This window comes from Amblyomma maculatum, chromosome 4 (genome assembly GCF_055883805.1).
Source record: "Amblyomma maculatum isolate TAMU_Amacu chromosome 4, ASM5588380v1, whole genome shotgun sequence".
NCBI classification, from domain to species: domain Eukaryota; kingdom Metazoa; phylum Arthropoda; class Arachnida; order Ixodida; family Ixodidae; genus Amblyomma; species Amblyomma maculatum.
In genome coordinates this window covers 131,163,789-131,188,912 of record NC_139347.1, presented here as the reverse complement: position 1 = coordinate 131,188,912, position 25,124 = coordinate 131,163,789, and the positions used below count along the sequence as shown (strand labels likewise).

The 25,124-nt window shown below is 46.3% G+C and overlaps 1 pseudogene across 1 annotated transcript in view; it reads right to left on the bottom strand.

Annotated features, from left to right (window-relative positions):
• Nucleotides 1–2,947: 2,947 nt before the first annotated feature.
• LOC146192596 (uncharacterized) overlaps nucleotides 2,948–25,124 on the bottom strand; it is a 51,379-nt pseudogene continuing 29,202 nt past the window's right edge. Inside the window, exons 5-8 of the transcript XR_014706518.1 lie at nucleotides 22,616–22,741; nucleotides 14,014–14,194; nucleotides 11,191–11,365; nucleotides 2,948–3,168 (exon numbers count right to left, since the gene is read on the bottom strand). The product of XR_014706518.1 is annotated as an uncharacterized LOC146192596 (transcript). The remainder of the gene's footprint in view (nucleotides 3,169–11,190; nucleotides 11,366–14,013; nucleotides 14,195–22,615; nucleotides 22,742–25,124) is intronic.

Genomic DNA, 25,124 nt, shown 5'->3' with positions numbered 1-25,124 from the left:
AAGCATCGTCAATATTCTATATCGATGGGCAGCTCTCAACGAGCGCTAAAAACGTGACTGTCGCTCATCACTGAGCGCTTTTTCGCTACTTCACCCATAATAAGCACTAGAAACCGAATAAAGCTACAACTCTGGCACACCCACAAGCACAAACAAAAAAAAAACGATGCACTGCAGCGAACACAGAGCGAACGACGCAGCGGATGCACAAAAAACAATACGCCGCTCGAACTAAATACGAGACGAAAAGCGCGGGCGTAGCAACGCGGAGTCAGCAGCGATAAAGCAAAAGGAGCAAAAACAATCTCGGTCCGCGGCGGACGCGCTCCGGTCTTCCCGTCTGAACCCACCTTTATGAGCGTTCATAGAGAGAACGCACCCCGGAAACACAACTGACGTCACCGAGAGGATGTCGGCTACCAACGCGCTGGGAAGTGTCGTCCTAAACGATTAAAGACAGCCGCCAGGAGCACGTTGCAAAAATTATGTGTATATTACATTCTCCAAACCAAGCTTTTAAATTTTGCTTGAATACTCACGGAGATCACCATTACGGGCTTGTTGCATTCGAATATTATCCTATTATGCAGCTTCATGGTCATTTTGAGCTCAGCTTTTAAAGGTACGACGCGATGGCCTAAACAGACCCAGAAAAAGACATTTACGTTTACTTTCTAATGCACCAAATACGCAGAGCAGGCCACTCACTATTTGAGTTGAATTTTAAAGGTATTCGTGGACCTATAATTTACAAATAGTATTCTCTCGCGACCTCTCGAAGCCAATTATGACGATGACTCAACGCTCGTTCTTCGACGCTAAGAGCGGCGGCCCATGCACTCAAACTAAGCTACCTAGGTGCGCCATATCAGCGGGCCTGCAGAAATGACACGGACGGAACGGGGCGCGATTAAGCGCCGCTGATTTCTGTTCTTCTTTTCCCTTCACTCGAAATAAAACAAGAGAATTGTGTCAACAGTATGCAAAAAAATATCCTGCAGTTACGTTGTGATACCAGACTTTTTAAGTAGCCCAGCAGTACTTTTTTTTAGTTCTTCACTTGCTCCTGTAGCCTGTAGCATATTTTTGTCGTAGCTACAAAGATTTTTGTTCTCGTTGAAGGTTCGCGCTCATAACCCACGCAGAAATTTTGTTGTTCCTAAAACAAATTTTCAGTTGCTTTCTAACGTACTGTCATGCATCTAGTTACGCGGAGAATGGAGCATATCTTTATTTTTGCTGCAGGTATCTTCGACTATAGTGAGGCTGGCTTGGAGGAGGAGAGAATACAAATTCGCCACGGTATCTCAGAAATTGAATTAAGGATGGTTATTTCTAGCTTACAATATTTGCAATGCAGAGTGTACTAATGGAATGCCAATTGTTCGCTCCCGTTTTAGTAAATAGCACTTCATGGTCCCTGTAATGTCTCCCGTCAGCGGCTCCTCTTGTCTACACAGTGACTCCTCTTTCACAATCACATACAATTTAGCAAGCTGCTCACAACAACCTTCTTACTACGCATCTCAACGTTCGTCTCTATATCGTGCAAGCACACAGTCGTTAGTGTATACTGATCCAACTCCATTCATCGCTACTGCATTAATGCTACTTTTGTAAACACATACACTCTTCAGCATACTGTCGTAACTTACAATATGTAAAAGAGCACGATACACGTTAAAAGCCAGCTTTCAGGAACCTTGCGAGGTTTCTGGCGTAACCAATGAACGGCGCATCTTATTTTGGATCCAAGGACCACGTGTTCCCCTGTAATCTCGCCATAAGGTTTTTTAGCGCATTGCATTTACTTCTGCACCTGCACGTTCTAATAAGATTAGGGTCATGCTGCGAGCTTGTAATCATAATTTATGTAATCTGGCATGCACTTTTCCTATCGCCGTTCCGCGTGTGACGTGTAACGTTTTTTGACTAATCCTGATTTTCTTCACACGAAGCTATTTCCACTGAGTTCTCTGCTTAACGGGCTCCTTAATGCTATAGCGTTATTAAATTTAAGATTCGCACGACTGCTCGCTAATACAAGCTGTTTTTCCGAGACGGGCAGTTCTGCTGTAGGAGCTACTCGGAGATACATCATTGCATCGAAACCATGGCACTCGGCGCGAGCCTACACCTTAACGAAGCAAGACTGCAGCACAGGACGCTGCCCTTAACCTGAGCTCACGACAGTTATCCATATGGACTACCATTCAAGGGAAACGCACCAGCCTTTAAACCCCTACCTTTGTCTCTAAAGTTGCAGGACTCAAGTATTTTGCACTCTAGAAGTGATTCTCTGAAATAAATTTTGGCCAGCGTGTGTATCATCGTTTTTAGGCTTAGCTTCTGCTAATTACATAAATTGCTATGACAGCCTATTGATGGCATTGAGTGCTGAAAACGCAGTTGACACTAGTAGTTTACGTATTCTACTGAGTGAGCAATTCTTCCACTCCAATGTTATTTTTTCCTTTTCCCACATGTTCAGGGAGGCCTAAGAAAAAGCTGAATGGGGCCGCTGAAGCCTTTCGGGACTCAACAACGAAAGTGGTGACAGCCCTGAAATACAGAGCTTTTCCTAAATACTTCTGCAGCCTCAAGAATCGCGGAAGTCCATGGATACAGAGTTCAAAGGAGCCTGCGTGAAAACTGTGGCGCACAAATGTATTCCAAGTTTGATTATTTTTATGGACCCTGTCTAGTAAATTTACGGACGAACGTTGTAACACGTGGCTTCTATTTTTAAGACAGCTCAAGAACCAATGCAACTGCATGGCAATCAGTCCTAATACCAATGCCCCTCGAGTCTGGTATTTTGCTCCCGTTCCTTCACGCTCTACGATATGGTCAAGAAACAACATTTTCTTTATGCTGAAATTTTCCCTTGTACATTTAGAAAGAAACGAGGCCTGCCAAAACTTAACAAGAGCTAGCCGCACCTCATAGGGCTTCTCTGAACACATAGCAGCTTCAAATCATGACAGGCTGAAATTGCTGCCACAATAGGTGCTCTGTCCGTGCCTCCGCGAGGCGCTTGTCAATGCAGGGCGCCAATTTTCTGCAGAAGCAGAACAATCTCGTCGGCGCAGATATCCGGGTAACGGACAAAGGGAAAGTGGGAACCATTCTCCAAGCACAGCACCTTCAGCCAACTGCTAGCCGTGCCTGCAGACAGGTAGAGAAAGACAGAGGCTTGACTTAACATACTGCTCTACACAGCAAACCTCTTTAGACATCGGCCCATGGGCTACATTGAGCGTTTGAGCCTCTATGTAAAGATCAATACCAAAAGGGAGCGAATTGATAGTCTCTTGAAACTGGATCTCATTTTCGCTATATGGGTATGGGCTACAAAAAAATCTCCCTTTCTGATGAATCCAAACATTAACATGGAAGACTTGCGCTGCATAGGGGCGCCACATAACGATATTAAAAAAAGCGCTCTAAGCACCTGCTGGGTAGTACAAATCCCCGGCGTCTGCATCAGAATGCATGCAGTCGGTATGGATTCACTGCTGTAATTTGTGTTGCGTTCGAATTACAAAGACGTTTAAGCGCTGAAAATAATTTCACGGTTGGCACGATGTGAAAAGACGATAAATAAATCAGTGTCAGGCAATATACGACATGCAGAAATCGGAGTCCAAGTCTCGGCGCGCTGCCAGTCGATATAGCCAGGCGGGTTTCCCTCCAATTCGTGGAGCTCTTCGAAAGCTTTGCATGCAACTAAGCATAAGCACGTGACCACACAAAACCGCAACAGGGATATGCAGCCTGAGTAACCCTTCTGGCGCACATTCTTTCCGATAGACACCGTGCGCGAGTCGTGCATGGGCCGCCGGGGATTGCGTTAACTGCATGCATGCTTGTCCCTGACCTTGTAAGTTGATCCTGTGTTGGTTTTTGCTTTTTACGCCCGTTTAGCTGATCAGTCGCATTCGCAATGTTAGAAATACAAAGTCCATGTACTGGAAAGTCACACAAAAAGCTGAAGATGGGACTGCAGAAACTTTAGAATTACTCCGCTGCAGGAGTTTCGGTATTCGTCGTTAGGTACAGATATCAGTGAAGGCACGCTGACATCGTTCCACTGCTCAACTGCCAGTCGCCTTTAATTTACGTGCTTGCAGCTCTCGAGCCACAGCATTTGCTTGTCGGCGCAGTGGGAACATCGCACATTAGAAGCGCACTGCCAGCTCAAGAACGCGCTGTGCATAATGATTGAAATGCTATTGTCGGCTGCTGAGTTAACATAAATTGCGCTAAATGCCGTTTATTGCTGAAAGTTTCCTATTGAAAGTAAATGGCTGTTTTCTGAATAGCAAGCGATTTAGGTGAGCTTTAGTTTGCCGTCCTCATCTTTCGGTGCTTCACGTACCGTCTTTGCCAAAAGTAACCAGGCTGCATGTTTTGCTTCTCGATGTATTCTAAAGCTAATATGATTCCCCAGAGGATCATAACTTTTTGGTAAGTGAAAATAGGAGCTCTCATTTACTTTGCACCGATTTACAGCTTCATAAGGTTTATGATTCGCTGCTACCCGACTGAGAAGCGAAACACGCAGCCTGGTTACTTTTAGCAAAGACGGTACGTGAAGTTTTATACTTGTGAAGCTGCCGAAAACGGCATAACTGACTGTTTCTATCATGATGACAAATAAACGCGCACATAGCGGGCTGTACTCTATACATAATTTCAGCTTGAGCCGGCGGAGCGGCCAGCGTAGGGCGAAAAGCGTTTCTCTTGAACCAGAGCATGCATGCACCTGATCACCGGGGCCGTACCAATCACACGGTAGCCCTGATTCTTGCGGCTATGAAAGAGAGCAGTAGAGTCGAATTAACTTGTCCGTGGCACCCTACAACGCAAGCGGAAGTAGAGCGGCGGTAACGATGTTTCAAGGCGGAACGGTACACGACGATATCGATGCCGCATGCTTTGAACATTTCGCCAGAAGACAGTCGCGACGTTTTTTTTTTTTTCCTAATGTTAGGCTTCTGCTGGTTCACAGCGATGTCCATGATACATGACGAGTCTTTTCACGCTCGCGAAAGAGGGGGGGGGGGGTATAGAGAAGCGCGAGTCGACGTAGAAAGCCTGTGATATACGCGCCGCAGCATAGGCAAAGCCGCCGGTGTACTACCCAGTCAGGTTTTTCTTGACCGCCACGAGGCAGCACCACCCTACCCAAAATTACAGCGCAAGGCTCTTATACCATATAACGCTGAGACAACATGGCTGCCAGTTCACAGCGAACTAACAATTTGACCCGTTAAACGGCAGCGTAGAGGATTATAAAAACCACACGTCATGAGTACCATTCGCATCATACCAGCAGGTTCTTTTGCATGCAATAGAATCTCCATGGTCATAACCTGATGGCGTAGAGGAAAACTTTGCATCGTAAAGAATTTAGCACCGGGCGCTTCTAGTTTGCAGTCTGGCGCTCGCCAGCACCCGCTATGCTCCTGTCATCGACCGCTGGAGGCACGAGACACGGCTGGAAAAGCGATAATACCACATCTCTCATTGCTTGCTTTGCTTACGCAGGCCGTCACAGGGTCAGCGATGCGAGAGTCGTAAGCCGTCTCCCATTGCTTCCTTTGCGCACGTAGGCGATCGCAGGTTCCACGATATGAGGGTCATGAATGTCGTGTTTTGTCAGAGAGCAGATGATGAAGGCCAGGGGAGCGGATAACCGAGCGTGGTTTATGCCATTACAACTTGTAGTGGAATGCGGTCCTATAGCCGAGTTGCGGGCTTATCTTACAGCCAGCTCTCGCGATAGTCGTGCCGCCGCTATTGCTCAAGCAGATATGCATGATCGCATAAAATTCCCCATTTTATTTAGAGGGTGCAATTCTATCCTTATACAATAGTTAAAAGCGAGTTTCGTGTCAGTCCCGTGGACGGCATTTCATTTATGGGTAGCGCCTTTAAAGGACCGACGTCTCGAATGGAGAAGTGGGGGCCGGAGGGAGATTGGCAGACCACACGGGCAGCGGTTCCTCTGATGCTGGCTGGTCCCTTGTTTGGATTGGAGGAAAGACCAGGAAACCTTGCGTCATGTCTACGTCAGGCCATCGTTATATCACCGTAGAGCTTGCATTACCCAGCAGTTCGTTGAGGTGCCGACGCCACGTGAACTGGCCCCGAGGTGTGGTCATCATACCTTTATAGAAGACTGGTCACTTTTCTTCAAAATGGTTCCACGGCCCCACTTCAGTGAGCCTCTGTAATTTCGAACTAAAACGCTATCATTACTGCAACAGCAGTCTCTTTCGGGTTTTTTTTTTTCCTACCTGTTTGGGTGAACTGATTGTGCGTCACCTTCCCCTATACTGAAGGCTTGATTGCATCCAGCCTGGCATGCAATCTTCTACTCACCAAATTGGTAAATGTAGTCTCTCCAGTCATAAGATGCGGCGTATTTTAGTACGGCAACAAAGGTTATAAAATATTTGACAGACTCACCAAGGGATGACCTGTGCAGAGATGACTTTAAAGTTTGCTCAAAACGTCCATCAGACCATTCGTGCTTGGATAATAAGGGGCAATCACACGCTGTATTGCCCCGACGTCCTGCACGAATGCCTTGAACTCTTTGCACCCGGTGTGGTTCATTATAGGATACTATGGTCTCAGCATTCAGAATCTGCAGAAACATTCATTTGAGCAAGCAAGAATGCATTCAAACTTTGTGCTTTGCATGACGAACACTTCTAGCCACTGAGTGGGCGTCTGCCACTAGAAGCATGGTTCCTCGGAAAAGCACTGTAAAGACCAACTGAATTCACCTCCACGGTGCGGTCAGTCATGCAGAAGGATGCAGAGGTGCCGTACAAGTATCAATCTGTTGTTCCTGGAACGCATGCTAACTTCGTACCTTAGTTGCCAAGTCTACATCGATTGACTGACACCAGACGTAGCTGCGAGCCAGTTCGTTGCTCCGCACGAGGCTGTGATGATCTTGGGGCAGTCCGTCAAGCACGGGCTCTCGAAGGGCAGACGGGAGATTTCTCATGCCTGGATGCGACACCCTTGATGTACAGATCCGCAAACTTTTGACAAAAAATTGATTGAGGCTTGAATCTCATAAATACCGTAGCCAACCTGTGCTAATCAACAGGAGTAATTTATTAAGCACCCGATCACGTGATGTGGCGTGCGCATTCTTTTTGGCGGAATCGGCTCCAGGTGCGACACATACAGTTCCTCGCCTGCGGAACTACCGTCTTGCTTTCCCTGGAGAGGGAACCTTTAAAACAATCTGCCTCTGCGTTGTCATTGGACTTTTTGTATACGTGCGGGTGCTTGCAAGTGAAAAAGGTGCCAGAGCATGGCTGTAGCATGCTGCCGCAATCCGCAGAAGGCCTGCCTTTTGCCTCAGGGTGCTTTGTAACGGCTTGTGATCTGTAATTACCGAAACAACTTCTATAGGTGTATAAATGAACATTTTGACAACACAAGTATGGCAAGCGCTTCCTTTTCTGATTGACCGCACTCTTTCGCAGCATCTGTTCATGGGCACAATGCATAAGCGACCGTGCGAGAGCTTCCATCTCCTGCACCAGGATAAATACTGCTCCAATGAATACTGGGAAGCGTCAAAAGCCACTCGTGGTGAACCAGTAGCCCGGATGAAGCCAACATATTCTTTATTTCCTAGAATGCCACTTGGCACAATTTATCGAAGCGCCATGGCTAATTCCAACGCAGCATTTTGTAAAAGGACTGGCCATAGTAGACAATCGTGCAAATATCTTCCAATAATAATTGACTGCCAACTGACTGCAGTTGCCAGTGGGCGCAGAATCGTTAGCGCAAACACCTTACTGCGCTGATAGCATGACCTAGATACCGCAATGCAAGAATGAACACTTCTTTTTCTTTACTCCAACCTCGCGCTCCATCAAGCGCTTTTGGAGAGCTACGAGATTATGGAAATGTTCGACTGATGTGCTGCCGTTGATGCGAACGTCATTCAAATATCAGCGGAGTACTTTCAAGTCTTTCAACATTGCGTTAATTGTTCGTTAGAACATGGATGGTGCCAAAGAAGCCCGGAATGGCAGCCTGTTTGCGGCAAAAAGACTTTTATGGGTATTGAGTGTAAATACCTTCTTGACTATTCCGGCATTGCCACATGCTGGTACGCTTAGTTGATATCACAGCTTCCTTTCTTTACACTGGAAGCCATGGGGTCAGCGATGTGAGGTTCATGAGCCACTAAATAGGTTCGTTTTCATACACTGATGGTCACATAATGCGCGATGTGAGGGTCGTGAGCTGCCGCACAGTTCTTTATTTCCGTACGCTGGCAGTCATGGCGTCAGCACAGCCAGGGTCGTCAGCCAATTCAGATTCATTTTCATACACTGGCGGTCACGGAATTAGCAATTTGAGTATCGTCAACCACCGCTCGGTGCTTGCTTTCAGTACATTGGCAGTCATGGGGTCGGCGATGTGAGGGGTCGTTAGCCGCCAATTATTATTTTTTGTGTACAAAGGCGGTCGCGGGAAGCCTATGTGAACGTCGTAAGCCGCCACTCACTGCTTCTTTTGCACCCACTACGAGTTCTGAACTCTGCGATGTGAGCGCTGTAGCGACCGCTCACTGCTTCTTTTGTGTTCGGGGTCAGTGTGGTGAGCCAATTTAATTGATTTCCATGCGCACGCATGGTATTGCAGCGTAGGCTTTGTGAAAGTCGTGGCCCAGCGACGTTCAGTTTCCTTTGCGTGTGCAGAAGATAGAGCGGTCGAGGAGGTGAGAGTCTTAAGCAGCTGTACTCTGCTTCCTTTGCGTACGCAGGCGATCGAGGGGTCGGCAATGAGAGTGTCGTGATCCGCCGCCTACAGCTTCCTTTTGCGCACACTAGTGGCCGTGGAGCTGGCGATATGAGAGCCGTGAGACGCCGCTCAGTTTTCTTTGCGTACTCAGGCGGTCGTTACAAGGCGATGTGAGGGTCGTGAACCGCAACTCACTGCTTTGTTTCTATAGTCTGGCGATCACGGGGCTGGCGATGTTAGGGTTGTGACCTTCACCTCGTTCCTTCCTTTGCGTACACTGGTGATTGAGGTGTCGGCAATGTGCGGACCGCGCGCTGCCTTTCAAACTTCCTTTGTGTACACTAGAAATCACGGCAATAAAATATGTAAACTGTTCTGCAGTTTTCCTGAAATGGAGGAATTTTCACAGGTTATATGAATTCACTAATATTTGCCAAACATTTACTGAGATAACTGTTATTCCTGATAAAGTTTGAAACCAATAAAACCACACCATGGCTTATGTCACCTGACGTTATCCAAATTTTCAATATGAATCATTTATAGAATCTCTATCAGTAGGCATACGAGCTTGCTTGCCACTAAGACACCTGCCATTTTTTGCCAATGTCAGCAATGCTGACGCTGCTGTTGTATGTTCTTTTTTTTTTTGCGAACAAGGTCTTTAAGGTGATCGCGTTAAAAGCTCCACAGTGGTGCAGAGGTAATGCGCCCTGCTCGCGGCGCTTCTATTAAGCTTAGCTGACTGCCTTTCCTTTCAGAGAATGTCCTTTTCTGTCTTCAGAAGCACTGTGTAATGCTGTTTGGCTGACTGAAGTTACGGCCCTCGGGATGATGTCAGAACTGGGCAAAATTGCTCGGCAGAGCAGCTGACACTACATACACGTTGCTTAGCGTTCCGCGGTTCCGTAGCGTCTCATCCTGTAGCCTAATCAACCCTTGGAAACGTCACCTGCCTATTACCACCTGTTAAATCTGCTACCATCTTTTCCAATACATTTGTTGATCAGGGGTAGATGATGTCAGGTCAATTGGTATGACCTAGCGCTAATTGTTTGTGAGTGTGTGATGTCGAGACCAAGTGGCCTTCCTCGATCATGGCAATTTTTCATAATACGAACGGCAAAAGTTGCTCGAAAACGGAAGCTTTACTGCTATTGCGTTAAAAATTCAGATAAAGTCTTCAGCTGGCAAACACAAATTATTGAATTGCTACATGAGGTTAATGTACTGTTATCATACACATAATTCACATAGTTCATACTTTGACAATCTGCCACAATTATTTGTTTACAGTATTGAAATATATAAAAAACAATCCCTTTATTCTTCAAAAAACATTCTGTTACTTGTGAGGACTTCTAATTGCCGTGTTTCTGATTTGCGCCTGTACACTGAATTGCTAGTTGGCTATGAAAGCACCCGATTCGTGAAACTCTTATATCGCACAATATGACTTGCTTGGGCGCGCTTGCTTTCAATGAGAATTTAAACGCTCACGCATACCTTTGCCCATATGCTTGCTTCTTTGCTTGTATTTTCAATTTCACACAGACCTCAACGAGGATGTCTGTACTTCCTGCCTTCAGCAAAACGGGAAGTGTTAGCTGAAATGTCATACCAGGTAGGCATATGAGAGAGACAGAGATGCGCCCTGACTTCTAGAAACATTGACAACCAACAGTGTTGAAATCAATGCAGCCATGTATACAGCATACGGATGCGGTCACTGTTCATGTATGTAGCCTCACTAGCCACCAGCGGTGCTCAGTTCCTTCCAATGTTTAAGCCACTGTACTCTACGCGTTGCTGAAAAACACTTCAATTCACAGAATTCATGAATACCAGAGACAAACACAAATACAGAGCTTTTCAACACGCTGTACTAGCTAATCATGCAGCTCTAACAGGTGGGCGCATTAACTGAAGTGAACGCTTGTGAATTTGATTTAAATGTGTGCAGGAAATGAAGACAGACCCAGAAATGGTGAACCAAATTCGTCCCCAAATCAGTAAAAGGCAAATACATCCGCCTACCAAAAATCCCCCCCTTTTCTACAAGAATTCTTTTCGAGCTATTCATTGTCGACTTTCTCCTTCATTCACAAATTGTGCAGAAAAACAAGAAGATTTCGTCCTCCCTTCTAGCAAAATACAATAATGTCTGACATTTTTCTTCTTCAGTTTCTTTTCTGGGAGAAGTGCTCTGCACCCCGCATACAGATTCATGCAAAATACTTCTACATATACAACGATGCTCCAGCTCATCAGCCTGCCGTATTAACATTGTGTTGCAGACAACTCAACACAGGCACATATCAATGCTTCTATCGTTTCAAGACCCTCAAATACAACAAAGGTCAAGCAGGAATGAGGAAATAGACCTCAGCATCAGACCTGGAGTTACAAGCCGGCCGTCACAGTTGTAATGCCAGAGATCCCTAGTGGATGCCCCTAGCACTTTGCACACGGCCATTAGTGATTCGAAGGGCAGCAGCCGGTCATTCTTGCTAATCGCCACCAATGTAGGAAGACGCCGGCAGGCCACCGCTTCCAGAAGCTTCTCGCCGTCCTGCAGAGAAGCACAGGAAAGGAAAAGGGGGCCGCACGCTTCATTCACTTGCAATCAATGTACTCAGGCTCTAGCAATTTTTAGCCCTGAGAGGAAATCAAGAGAGTGCTGCATACGTAGTCTACGATGGTGAAGTGACCAGTAATGACGCATTCACTTCACCATAGCCACACTATAGGAAAATCCATAAGGGTCAGTGCTGCCACAAAACTTCCCACGAACGAAATTGGGTCGTACGAACATATTGTTCGAAATAAGTAACGCTTTTTAAAGGTTTTTGGAGGCATGTTCACACTCCCCAACGGGCTATTTTAATAGGTTTAGCTTACTCACTTCGGACACCTAGAGTAGCTCTTCTCATAAATGCCTTCACTCGTGAGCATGTGACTGCTAAGCTCTCTTGGGGCGTTTATAATATTGTCACGGGGTGGTGACAAGGTCGATGACACAAATGAAGAGTCGGCGATTGCACTGAGGAAACTTTATTTGGCTAACTTGCGCCTGCAAAAGAACTAAGCAACTCGGCGGCGGCAATAGCAACAAACGTGCTCGTCAATCGTCGGACAAAGAATGCACGTCGCACTTGTCAACGATCTATTTCAAGGCTGCTCAGAACCATCTAGATAACGTCGCAATTGCTACCAGCACAAGCTGGAACATTGTAGAAAGACACACGAGTGGCCGGAATCTTCGGGACAGATCTCGGTACATCTTGCGCTACAACGAAACTGATAAAGGTGTGACTCGCGACATCGAGCATTAACAAACAAAGATTACGGAACTGATACGCGATCCAGAATCAGAGTGATAAGGCCGTATGCCGACGGCTGTTAAAAAAATGCAGTTTTGAAGCTTTTGCGGCAATATATAATTACTACGCTAAGAAAATGTTGAAATATTACCACAGTCGCTCTACCCCCTTAAACTGTTCATTTGCAAACATCGTTGCGCTTTTGAAAAACGTAGAAAACGGCACGAGACATTGGAGCGCAAACTACAACTGAAATTTTATTGCAGCATGTACGCTTTATACATAAACACATCACAAAAACCAACAAGCCTGCAATGTTGCTATCGTACCATTGGGTAAACCTGTTACAGCTGTCACAAAATATCAGTTTTCTCTTTCATTTTTCTAAGAATTCCTGCGCTTGTTTAGATAGCATAACCGAAGGGTCGCTTACACATGTTCCTTTTCCTAGTTGGATGCACTAAGCCTCCCACAGTTCCCTGGTTAGCCTGTCTCTGGATTTTAGAAGAACAGCCGTCTCATGTAAATTTGGTATGCAATCTTTGCATCTAGCACAGTGTGGCGCCAGATTTCCAGTTACACTAATCTGGCTACAGTTGTGCCTGTGCTCTCTCAAAATTGTTGAGCGAAGAACTGGCTTACCCGAATTTTCGGCTTACTATCTCGACTTCCATATGACATGAATATATTACTTAGAGCAAAAAAAAATTTCTTTCTAGTGGAAACAAAAGTGACGTTTTGAAAGGTTTAACAATGCACGCTAACCGTAGCTATACCAAGGATGTACAATAAATGTATTGCACGCCCTAATAATGAAGGTTCACATGTCATGAGTGCATTCATAATAGCAAACACGTCGACTGTCTTACTAGGTGCATTAATAAGTGGCACGCGCATTTATATACCAATGAGAGAGATGTACATCATCATGAATTACTGATAGCATCAAATGAAGCACCTTCACCTCCTAGGAATGCGCACAGGTATCTGCCGGTACCCCAGTCACATCACGCCTCAACAGATGCAACTATGAAAACGGTTGAATTTAGTGACAGCAGTCAAAAATATTAAGAAGAGTAAAACGCTGCTAAACCAAATATGGAGCGAAAGTATTTTCAGCGGGTGACCAAGCTTTCGTCCTCTTCTCCTTCTCTTCCTTCTTCTTCTTCTTTCTTGATTCGGACACGGACACAGCACGCAGCGATGAGCTGTTAGACCTGGCATAGTATTGCTTTCGCAATAAAAGTACACACAATGAAGGCTACAATGCCGCTACTACTGGTGATGACGACTTTGGTGGTGTAACGATGACGAACCGAGCTGCTAGAACAGAAGCAGGGACTTATGTGCGGCCGTGTCATGTGTGTCAAGTTGCGACCCCCCCCCCCCCCCCCCATTTCCCGGGCGCAGGGCAGAGCAGGGAGGACCGGCAGACCTGCACTTCGAAGGCAGCGAAGAGTCGAAACGGACGATGGCCACTGCTGAGGACGCGGCCACATTTGAAGATGTCACAGTCTCTGACCACTGTCCACGCCTTTGATCAGTGGCAGCTGTTGAACTGGATGGGAGCCTCTCAATTTCGGCGCGATGAAAAGGACCGACTTTAAAACTAACAAAGATGCTGAAAGGAGAGAAGAGAACGTCTATCGACACGGCGGGAAACTTCAGTAGGGAGGTGCATTCGAGTGCCGTGCGAAGAGACCGCACCTTGAGGACGTTGAGCCTAAAGTTTGTAAACAGTTTAGAATAAATTTTGATGTACTCCTAAGTTGTCTTCAGTGGTTTGGCTGAATCGGGAGCAGTAGAGAACAGAGAAAGAACCTGTTCAAACTGAGGTCCATGCTGGATTTCAAAGCACCTTCTTTTTCCGCCCATCCCAATCTATGTTTACCCTAACCTTGTCGAATCCCGACTGCTTGTAGATGATGATCCCAAGGACAACATCCTGCACCACAGGCTTCAGGGGCATCAGACCAGAGTAGCAGCCCAGACGCACCACCGCCGACACCATAGGGCGCAGGAAAGGGCTGCGGTATCCAGGCAACAACCACCCAAAAAGCCAGGGGTACTTCATAATCCTGCAAACACGTACACACGCTCAATCTCCATGTTCTGCACTTTCTCCAACAAGCCGTGCGCCACTGAAGCATGTCTAGAGATATAGGGAACCCCAGCATCGCAGCGTGACGATGGAGGCGCTAAGTTACTATATAAGCTTTGCCAGAGTTGCGCGAAGGAACCGCTTAAGCAATCAAGTTGTGCAGCGAAGCCGTAAGTCTTCTTTGCAGGAGCCGATCAGCCATACTGGAAAGCAGTCGAGAAGGAATTATTTTGTCTGTCCTAGTCGAAATAAGTCTTCGTCCCAAAGCCCGCACACAGCGAGGCACGCCGTACTCACGAAGGCTGGAGGAATGCAGCCGGGGTGCTAGTAGGGTTTGCTTCATGGCGCTACATGGTTGCTTGGCGGTGAAATAAAAGAACACGGAATTCTGGCAAAGCCTATATAGTAACTCTAGGGGCGCCAGTGAACAGCGCCCTCTTTGACAGGCTCCACGTAACTGACTCGGCAGCTGAACTAACATCCCTGCTGAGTTGCGCATGCCTCCTGCGTGTGCACGTCAAAGAAACATGTTCTGCGAGCGCGTGTGCGCTTTCTTGCGCTGTGAGTACGAAATGTGTATTTTGGGTGTCTCGCACTTCTCTACTCAGCCATTTTTTATTGAAAGCATAATGACATGTTATACACCAAGTAAGCGGCTACTCCTCAACAAATATGTGAAAAAATGCGTTTCGTTTTTTCAGTGTCTTCATATTGTACTCAGCCGGCTCGCTCTGGTTGCTTACGCCGTGACCTATTTGAATTTTTTCCATTACTTTTTTGCGTTTTCCTCTCCGCGTTGATTTATTCGCTTTGGCTATGAATTGGTGTAGAGGGCCAAGAATTTACTAGCTCTAAAGTGCTGTCAACAGAAGGGTGAAAACAATCCCACTGCAGTGGATCAGAAACCACACGAGTTGGATTTAAAGCGCCAACTTAGCACGCAAAGAATCAGACGACATCATCCATGTCGAACAGCAGGTGCACAGGCTCAATGCTAACAAGCAACTGCCCTTGAAACAACATAGCGGAGCCGGCGAGAGGAATGGCCACCAGAACTGTTCTGACGTCATTCATTGTACATGTCAATATCGGCAAACGACGATCGTAAGTGCCGGCTGTGGCGGCCAACGACAGAGGGTTAAAAAAGTACTGTGGCGTCGGTGGCAGAAGAGGCAGATAGGGCACAACAACAACGCTAAATAATTAAGTTTATAATACGTGTAATGTTCGCCCTTTTTGGTCTGGTTTAATTCCGGCATAAAATTCTCTGAATCCAAAAACGTTTGACCGTACCTGGAAGAACGTTTCCATTTAATGCATATGCAACCGCTCTCTTTTTGCGGTTGCAGTTCCTCCCGAACATGTCAGACAAAACGGAGAGTTGAGCAAGGGTGCTCTTTTAAGCACACCGTTTTCGCCCCCCCCCCCTTGTGTCAACAATTACTGTTATTAGCGTGCGGCTGAAATACGTATCTTTCAATCTTCCTGACGAATTAAACTTGTCTTTACGCAGCCGACGGCAACGATAGCAGAAAACAAAATCTTGCGAGGAGGTGCAGAGACTGGATTGTAGAAATGCGAATGCCTGGGTGTTGCTGTTGCACAAAATACATCGCGCGCCCTATGGTAGGTTTTGCAAGCAACGCCAGGGCTCGTTCCGCACAGTGTAAATTTATTTTTCATGGAGCGCGCTCGTTTTTGCGTTCCTGCAAGTATGGGGCTGACTGGTTATACCCTCACTCCTGTGATGTCGCGTTCGTTGGCGCATTCCTTTTAGTGCTTCTGCACTAAAAGGACGGCACGCCGTCGCTCCTGACGCGTGGCTTTCTCATGGGCCGGTAACATTCTCATGCAACTTGGCTGCCCCTTGACGTGATCGTGTAACGTGAATATCCCACTAGTGATATTTAAAATATTTCAATTATAGAATCAATTAACTCTTTAAATAACTGAATATTTTAAATTACGTATTGCTATTTCTCGTACGCTGCAGATATATTCAAGGCATTGAGAGCGGCGATAGTAAAATACATATTTAAGATTTAATTATTTATTAATTCACAATGTTTGCTTACCCAGCCATCGATGGGTAACCGTTTGTTGATTTTGCGTTAGTGGACACCCGCCATAAATATAGAGCTGTGTAAATGGAACCTGGGAAAACATTTCAAATAGTTGTGTTTCAAGACAGTCTGCGAATTCAAATTTAACACGTTATTGCTGAATCTATTATTGAAAACGTAAATATGCACAATTTTATTTATTAATCTTAAAACCGCAATCTTACACAGTAGGCAACGTGGCCATCCGCATCACCAAGTTGATTTCAATGCGCTACGCCGCTCGTGATTCTGAAAGCTTGGTTACTTCACCTGGAACACCTGGTTAAAAGTAGCAGATAAATATTTAATAAGGAACTTCCATGTACTTCTTAAGATCATTTAAATATTTATGACCGATATTTCAGACGCGATGTAAATTCCGCAATACCGAAGTTTCTCGGAGCACAATAGACGAAATCATGCTATGAACTAGATTGCTCGACTGAAAGTTCGTTGTCCCTACCCAACAGCTATAAAATTGGTCGCCGATGCCAACATCAACACAACCAAAAGGCCCCTTGGTGCAGTAAAATGCGTCAGCTTGGATTACACGGGGTCGGTAGGACACACTAGCTGGCTAGTTATTCATAGAAACTCAAAAAAAAAGAAGAGAAACGATGGGCGAACGCTTGAGCATACGATGGGATAGCGGCTCATGGCTCTGTTCACACTGCGCAAGCAGTTTACGAACTGAAAACGCGGCGGCACCATCTGTCTTGCTACCGCGTATACAACCTCTTCATATTCAATTATTACATCGAGGATCCCTGATTTGGGATCGTTATCTGCGAGGTGGGTACATGTATAAACATCCTAAATAAAAATATTATCGGTAAAATGAGGCGGCCATGCAGTTAGAAAATGTGGATGGGCGGATGGGCTGCAGCTGTGTCGTATGGAAGGCCATTACAGTCTATGGCTGAGCGAGAAAATAATGATGCAGCAAACATAGTATGAGCTTGTGGACGGGCAACTTGCTGGGGATTACTAAATCGGGACGAAATGCATACCGGAGGGCAGATGTATACGCTATGCGCAGCGCCTATAAAGGCGCCACTGAAAGCCGCGTAGCGGCGGCCGTCGGAACTCGAGGCGGGGCTGATGCGGCAAGCGCGGCCGTGGTGCGCGCGTGCGATGTGCCGTTTCTGCGCGTCTCGCGGGCATTTCCGCATTGGCAGTGTGCGCAAAGGGATCGTACTGTATAATAATGGACATATGTTGGTCATCACGGCCGTCTCCATATCATCGCCTCCATATGCATCAAGTGTTTGCTGCTGACGAGCGTCAACAAGGTTGCGTACGAAGTAGAGTTCATTTTGAGTGCCCCGCTTTCATTACAACGCCACGCTAATTAGTTCATTCCTTGACCTATGAACCAATGTTCTTTCTTTGCCTAATGGTACACGCTTGCTTCGTTTACATACAATATATTACTACAGTAAACTAGGCAGCGTCGTCGAAACTGCGAGCGGTTTCGTACCGGTGCGACCGCCGGAAAATCCAGCGAGCTTGCAAACCAGCATTCAGAGCATCAGAAAAATAGCGCATATTGGACTCCTGTAGCAAGAGTTTAGATTTCTCATGCTCGCGCTTTACCACTGCCAGTACAGCATGGATTTCACGTATTCCGTCGTCAAAAAGACAGAGCGGGTAGATAATTTCATGGGAGAGTGAGATATCAGCGCAGGCGATAGCTGAAAAGCTGCATCGCTGGTTAGCCAAGAGCATATTAGATTTAAATTTTATATCCTATGTTATTATTGTAGTATCATCTTCATTTTATTTGTATCACCTTCGCGCCAAACTGCAGAACTACAGCGCGCTTTAAAACCAGCTCTAGAGCCCTAGTCTGAATAGCAAGTGCAGCGACATGTTATGTTTTCGTAATCTTGCCAGACAACAGAAACACTGGCTCTGGTCTTCGAAGTAATTGCATGGCAAATTTCAAAGCGCATATTGGCAAATGTCTGCTCAATAACCCGCCGCAGTGGCTCAGGCTACTGAGGAGGATCGAGTTATTGGGACTGAAGTCGACCGCGCCCCCCGCGTTTAGGTGGAGGAGAAACGCTAAATGCCACCGTGTGCTCTGCGATGGCAATGCACGCTAAATATCGTCTGGCTAAGCGTTTCACAAATCTAATGCGTATTGTATCTTCCCCGCTAGCGGAGGCGACCACGTTTAAACAAAAGGTGTTCACCGAAGGTGCAATGACAAGCGGAAAACACTGAAAACATAGTTATCATTCAGTCCCGCCACACGGCAAATTTAATGCCAATTCCATCGAATGACATTCGTTCAAAATGATATTTATTTGCTGCTACACGATAAAATATAATGACATTCGATGAAAACGAAATTAGGTATTTAATGAGTTTGAAGTCCTCTACCAAATGCGATCAACGAGGAAATGTGTTATATCGACCACAGAGAATTGGTGAGAAAATACACCCAAACTAAACTACAAAAGTGCCACCTGCATTAAATACTATACTGTGCTCCTATAATTTTGCACCCAGTCATCTATGTGAAAAATGCCAAATAGCATCGTAAAAAAAAGAAAAAAAACTGGCTCTCATAGCTGCCAGCCAACCCGTAGCCATCGCACTCAGCGCGGGCGGAACAGGTCGCTCCTGCTGACGCGGTCCGTCGGCGCCGAGTCGCCGACACGACGGATTTCTTTCGCCACCTTCAGAAAAGCATGCTTTGTTGATCTTAAATAATACGCGCTTAATTTGATGAAGGGATCTAAAAAAAATTATCTTTACTGAGGATCGCTGTTATGTAGCGAGCTTTTGGAAGAAGTGGTAACAGCAATAAAAGCAAATTTCTGCTCAAGTTAGCAGCTGCCGCTGGTGTGATGCAGCTCATCCGATTTCATTCTCTAGCTCCGCTGCTAAGACGTCGCCGAAGTTCCACCTTCCGTTTACTGTAAGACAATTTGTGAGGCAATTGAGCTGGTACTAAGGCAGTTTTAGGAATATGAAATTTACTATTTCCAAAGCGCTTGCAGTTACAGCTTTGATGCGAAACCGCTAAGGCATTTAGGCATCGAAGATTAAGGCCTGGCACACGGCCAGAACGCCGTCGTCGGCCGCTTTCGCGAGCAGCGTCGTTACGGTAAGCTCGCGGTATCCGATGTGGCAAGCGTTACGAATTTGCCGTATACTCTCTTGATGAGGCCAAGCTCGGGCATTTTTCGACGGTTCTTAATACGCCGAACGAATGATCTGGCGAAAACGTACGGGAGTCAACGGGGCTGTAGTATGCTGTGCCCTAGGGCGATACTCGAAGTTTCTATAAAAGCGCCGTCGGACAGAAATACTGCTTATTTGATGTGTTGCTCTTGACACTTGCTTTAGTGCGCAAAGTTTATGTTGTTGAAACTCATACGCTCTTCTTAGTCGAGCGCAGACGTACGCACCTTCCGTGTCCTTTCGCAAACAAACGCCGCCGACACTGCCGCTAACTTTGTAACTGATAGTCCTAATCAACAGGTTGTTTACAAGAGATGCAAGACATGAATTCAATTTAAAGGCTGCCTTCGTTTACAGCGCAGTCATCTTCGCAACATATTGAAGGCGTGCACCAACATTTGCATTTCAATCGCAGTTACCATAATTTGGAAATGGCATTAGCTTTGGTCGTGTAGCAGCGCGTCGAAAAAATGACATTAACCTGAACAAATATCATTCGATGGGATTGCTTGCTTTCTGCGTCGAACAGCCGCGATTCACGGCCGCCGTCGTTCTCGTGAAGCGTAACTGGAAACTGATACATACGTGTTCTTGGCAAGGTTTTATGCGAGGTCGAAAAGCTAACTTTCCGGGCATTATTAAAACTAAAAAGAAATAAGAACTTCTTCCCGGACATTGCTAAATGTTGACAACGGCGTTATATCTGTTAAACCGCGACCAAAGACGAAACCACAAAGCGGGCGCATAGACGCTGACACGAACAGCGCCCGAGCGAGCCCGCCTACGCTTTGCGGCTTTGGCGACAGGCGGCGTTGTCGGCGTTTTGCGCATCGCGTATACGGCAGAATAAGAAGTGAGCAGAAAAAAACACTTATGGCACAAGCACATACTGGCGATTAGATGACGTCAAGCAAACATAATTAGACCAGACTTCGCCTTTAAAGCGGAAATGATGCATTTTATGAATAGCAAGAAAGAGCAAATCTAGCGGCTCAATTCTGTACCTAATCAAGTGAAGTTATTAGGCAGGTTTGAGTAGAGCTTGCAGTGTAGGACGCATATTTCAGTCTTGTGCGTACCAGGGACTTGCGTTGGAAACGTTTTACGCTTGGTGGTGCGTTACGCAACTGACGCTTTAGGAGCCAAGTGTTCTGTTTTCTGATGATAGAAGGATGATGGAGAAGGTCCGATACCCGCCGCATGCCGGTGCGACAGTGTCAGGTAAAACGATTATCATCATTAGCAACAGCAAAGAAGAAACTCTGTCATCGTCGCCCGATTTGCGCTGCCTAATTATTACTTGAGTAATTAAAGCTTCGTTTTGTAGACACATACCCATTAGCATACGAAAGTAATTTACCACTTTACGAGAACGCTCACATGACGTGCCACAAAGCATTCGTTACATCTGCCTCTAACACGCTTGAACCGCATGCGTATAAAGGCCCCAGGTTCGACTCCCAGTTAAACGCGTCATCTAAACTAAATCGTTTTCACTGAAACTTACGATATTTTATTTTTCTCCTTTAAAGGGAACCTCTTCACCAATTTTGGTTTCATTTAGACCGTGCCGTATTGCTATCACTTTCATGTCACTCCGATTACCTTCGACCGCCGGCCGAGCATGCCAGCTCATCCTTTTTGCAGGATCCTTAACGCTGTCGCGTTAAAACTGTCATCTAGGCGACAGTCCAAATAAACTGTCGTCAGCAGTGCGCCTTCCCGCTGACGGTTTATACACTTCATATGCCCTTGCTCCAGTGTGGCCCTCATAGTACGGAACAATGTCAGACAGGGTAGCTCCGAAATTTCCCTCCGCCCTGCCGTCGGCGCCGCTCTGGTCACCCGTCATACCTAGCTCGTGCTAGGACCCCGGTCGGCTTCTTGCTCGGCGATGAAAACTACCTGGTCTTGTCTACGCCAATATCATGCCACCAATTAGCGATTTCGCAGCACATACTCCATATTCCCCGTATCAATGCGGTACAGCAACTGTTACGAAATCCACAAGCGAGAGTTATTAGGCTAGTATTTTTGTTCGCTACCGGGAAACGAAATCTCGCCTCAGCTCAATATATAGGCGGCCACTTTCACTACGGATTTGCTGCCGCTCAACTGGCTTATGAAGAGATTAAGACACGAACCTAGCGACGGGATAGAAATGTCTAAGAATGCAGTGAACGTGCACTCCTGCCAGCAATAAAATCCATCACGTGCATAGCGCAGCGTCGGTAGGAATAGGCGAGAGCGATGACTGAGAATATCCCTGTGCTCCGCTTTCAGGTTTAAAACGGACGCGTTCGCGTTTCGATCTCCACAAAATTTCCCGTCGTCGATGCCGATTGTTTGAAGGTTCACTGCCATGAAAAATCGCCAGCATGCCTCTAACAGGTGACAAATGGCTGGTAACAAACTCCAGATCCCTTACGTCCCCCGCTTGAAAATCGTAGCCTCGAAAAGCATCACTATGCCGCTTGCTACTACTACGGCCGGGCGCTGATTTGCTGGTGCTTTAAGCGGTGGTACTGGGCCAGATGGCATGGTCAAATTGGTACCAGCTCCCAACTCGTGACACTGCTTTAATGTGAAAAGGTGAGATGCGAATAGAACACATGTCGACCGGTGTACCGCCACCGTTTGAAGCCTCCAGCCTCTACAAAGCACGAGCATGTCTCTAGCTAACGATAGTTGGCCACTGACATAGCTAAACACTGACTTGCCGGAAACTTCTAAAAGGAAACTACCACAGCAAAATAAATTATCTCGAAAAGAAGCATGCATGCCTCTGTCTTTTTTACATTGCTTGTAACATTATTATGCTCCACGCTGCACAAAAACATAGCCTACTCGTACACAACATATACGCCACATGACTCTCATCGATCGTCTGTGAAATCCCTTCTACCTTTGTGTCGATGACAGCACCTTTTATTTTCCTTTTTCTCTGATCGCAATCTGTCTCCGTTGGCTATAGCTTTGTTTCTCGGCGACCACAATCGCTGGCCTTGGACGGACTTCAGCCACGCGACAACTCAGTGTGTGCTCTGTGCAATGGCTCACGCTGTAAACATTATACGGAGCAAGAATGTGGGTGACCTCACCCAGGGAGGACGTGTGAGCTTGGTGCCAGGAGGACGAGTGAGTCGATTTGTGGGCCAGCTTCTTCCTCTGTGAGCAGCCGCAGGCTTGGGTACATAGATGCGCTATGAGCGATGAGTGTATGGATCCTGCAAAGCATATAGCAAAAAAAAAGAGATCGAAAAGCACCACTAGGTGACGCTGCATGTGATGAACCCGCGGTCGGGCGAAATGTAAATGATGCCGAAACTTGTGGCATTGAGCATGACGACCGCTGCATCGATAGCCGCACCCACCGCTTACGCCGCCGCAGTTGCATTGTCCGCACAAATTCGCTCAGTGAACGTGCAGGTTCTTTGTTCTCTACAATTACTTTATTGGTCTCCATGACATCAAAATATGACCGCACTGACGATAAAGCTAGTTTCATGAAGAATACAAGCACATTATCGTACCATATGGTAAGATACACAGGGCTGATGTCCCAGGAATGCGCACAGGCTGCGGGATATGTGCGCTGTAGTATATTCAATTGGAGGCGTACAGGCATACAGATGTTTTCGTATCTCAGCAGTTGTGAAACTCCCTCGGGATTGTATTCTGTAGCATTCAGACCACCGTTCTAAGACAACTGGGAGAGATAGACCCATATGCAAGGGGGTAGGGATGCAAAATTATGTTACATATGCAAAAACACAATACAGAAAAACATATATGCACTATGTACCAAAAGTGCAGAATAAACAGCTTGACGCAATTACCAGGTCGTATCTAAGACCGATTTCACGAATGCGGCGTAAAAAATGACTATGCACCGAAAGGATAACTGGGAAAAGAACATTGAGGTGGCCATTTATTGCCTTTGCTAATGGCTGAGGGCATGAAATAAGTTCAGTGTATCCTAGTTTAACAAGTCATAAGTCTATAATTTTCTTTATCACCCTCTTTATTCTCTCATTTTTCCTCCACAGCAACTGCGCACTCATTGTGATGTATATTTTTCTTCTGGCATTTCAAGGCAACTACGTCGGCTGGGCGTGCCCCTCTATAGAAGCGCGCACGACACACCTTTGGTTTGGTTTGGTTTGGTTTGTGGGGTTTAACGTCCCAAAGCGACTTAACAGTTGTTCGAGGCAGTCACATGACATCGTCGCATTTAAGAAGTGGGAGCGCTTAGCCTGTTAATTCACGTTGTGGGCGCAGAAACGTGCCCTAGCTTACTTCGAGCCAACAGACACTGTACATGCTGCCGAAAAAAGATTTCCGACATTTGAATGGATTTTCATTGTGTCATCTGCGCGCTGGTCAACCGGCTTATCAATATTCAAATTGGGACCGCCTTTGAGTGGAGATCGAGTGCGGAGTTGGTGAGTGCGGAGTGGCTCCAAAAGCGGGAACGTGACACGTCAAAGAAATATAGGACGCAAATTTCAGGGTGATCACTGTATCTCAGATGGTGGTAGAGTGTGGCGCGAAAGCACCGCAAGCTCCATTTCACGACATTTCATCTTCAGTAATTAACACCCCCAGCATGGAACCTATGGAAAACCAATCAACAGACATCGCATTGTTCGCCACACTACTTAGCTATATAAAAAATGGAACAATCCTCCTTAAAGATGGCACACCTTTCTACAGCCAATTAAGATTACGTATACTTCAATCCCAGCAATCTTCAGCTGGAGTAAAGATTGCTGGGAAACGTATCAAAAACATTAGATATGCGGATGATACCACTTTAATGGCAGAAAGTGAAGTGGAACTCGAGAAATTTGATTCGCGTACAAGAAGAGAGTGAGAAGTTTGGGCCCTAACTGAACAATAAAAAGACAAGGATCATGGCGTCTTGCCCTACCAAGTCCTGGAGCATCAAGGGACAAGAAGTGGAAGCTGTGACAGGTTTTCTCTTCTTGGGCCCCAAGATTACCCCGGAAGGAGACTGCAGCCATAAAATTAGGAGATGCCTGCTTCTAGAAAAGAGAGCCATGGCTAGCCTTGACCGCCTAGTAAAGAGCAGAGACATTACACTGTCAACTAAGATCCGTATACCTCATGCTATGGTCTTTCCAGTTGTGATGTATGGATGCGAGAGTTGGACTGTGAAGACGGCGGACCGCCGAAGAATTGACGCGTTTGAATTGTGGTGCTGGCGGAGACTCTTGGGAGTTCCTTGGACTGTCAGAAGATCAAATCAGTCGATATGTCGACCATAAACCCTGACTGCTCATTGGAGGGTCAAAGTTTAAAGCTAAAGCTCAGCTACTTTGGTCATTTGATGACACGAGAGAAGACGCCAGAGAAAGACTTGATGTTGGGAAAAGTTGAGTGTCGCCGCAGAAGGGGTAGGCAGCGAAAGCGATGGTTAGATGGCATCCTCGAGGCGCTGCAGATGAAGTAATGTGATGTTAGGAAGATAGTGAGAGACCGGAAAGCGTGGCGTGACATGATCCATAGGGTCCCGAAGAGTCGGACACGACTGAACGACTGAAGTGATACTTGCAGGATAACTTTCAATCATTGTTTTTACAGCAA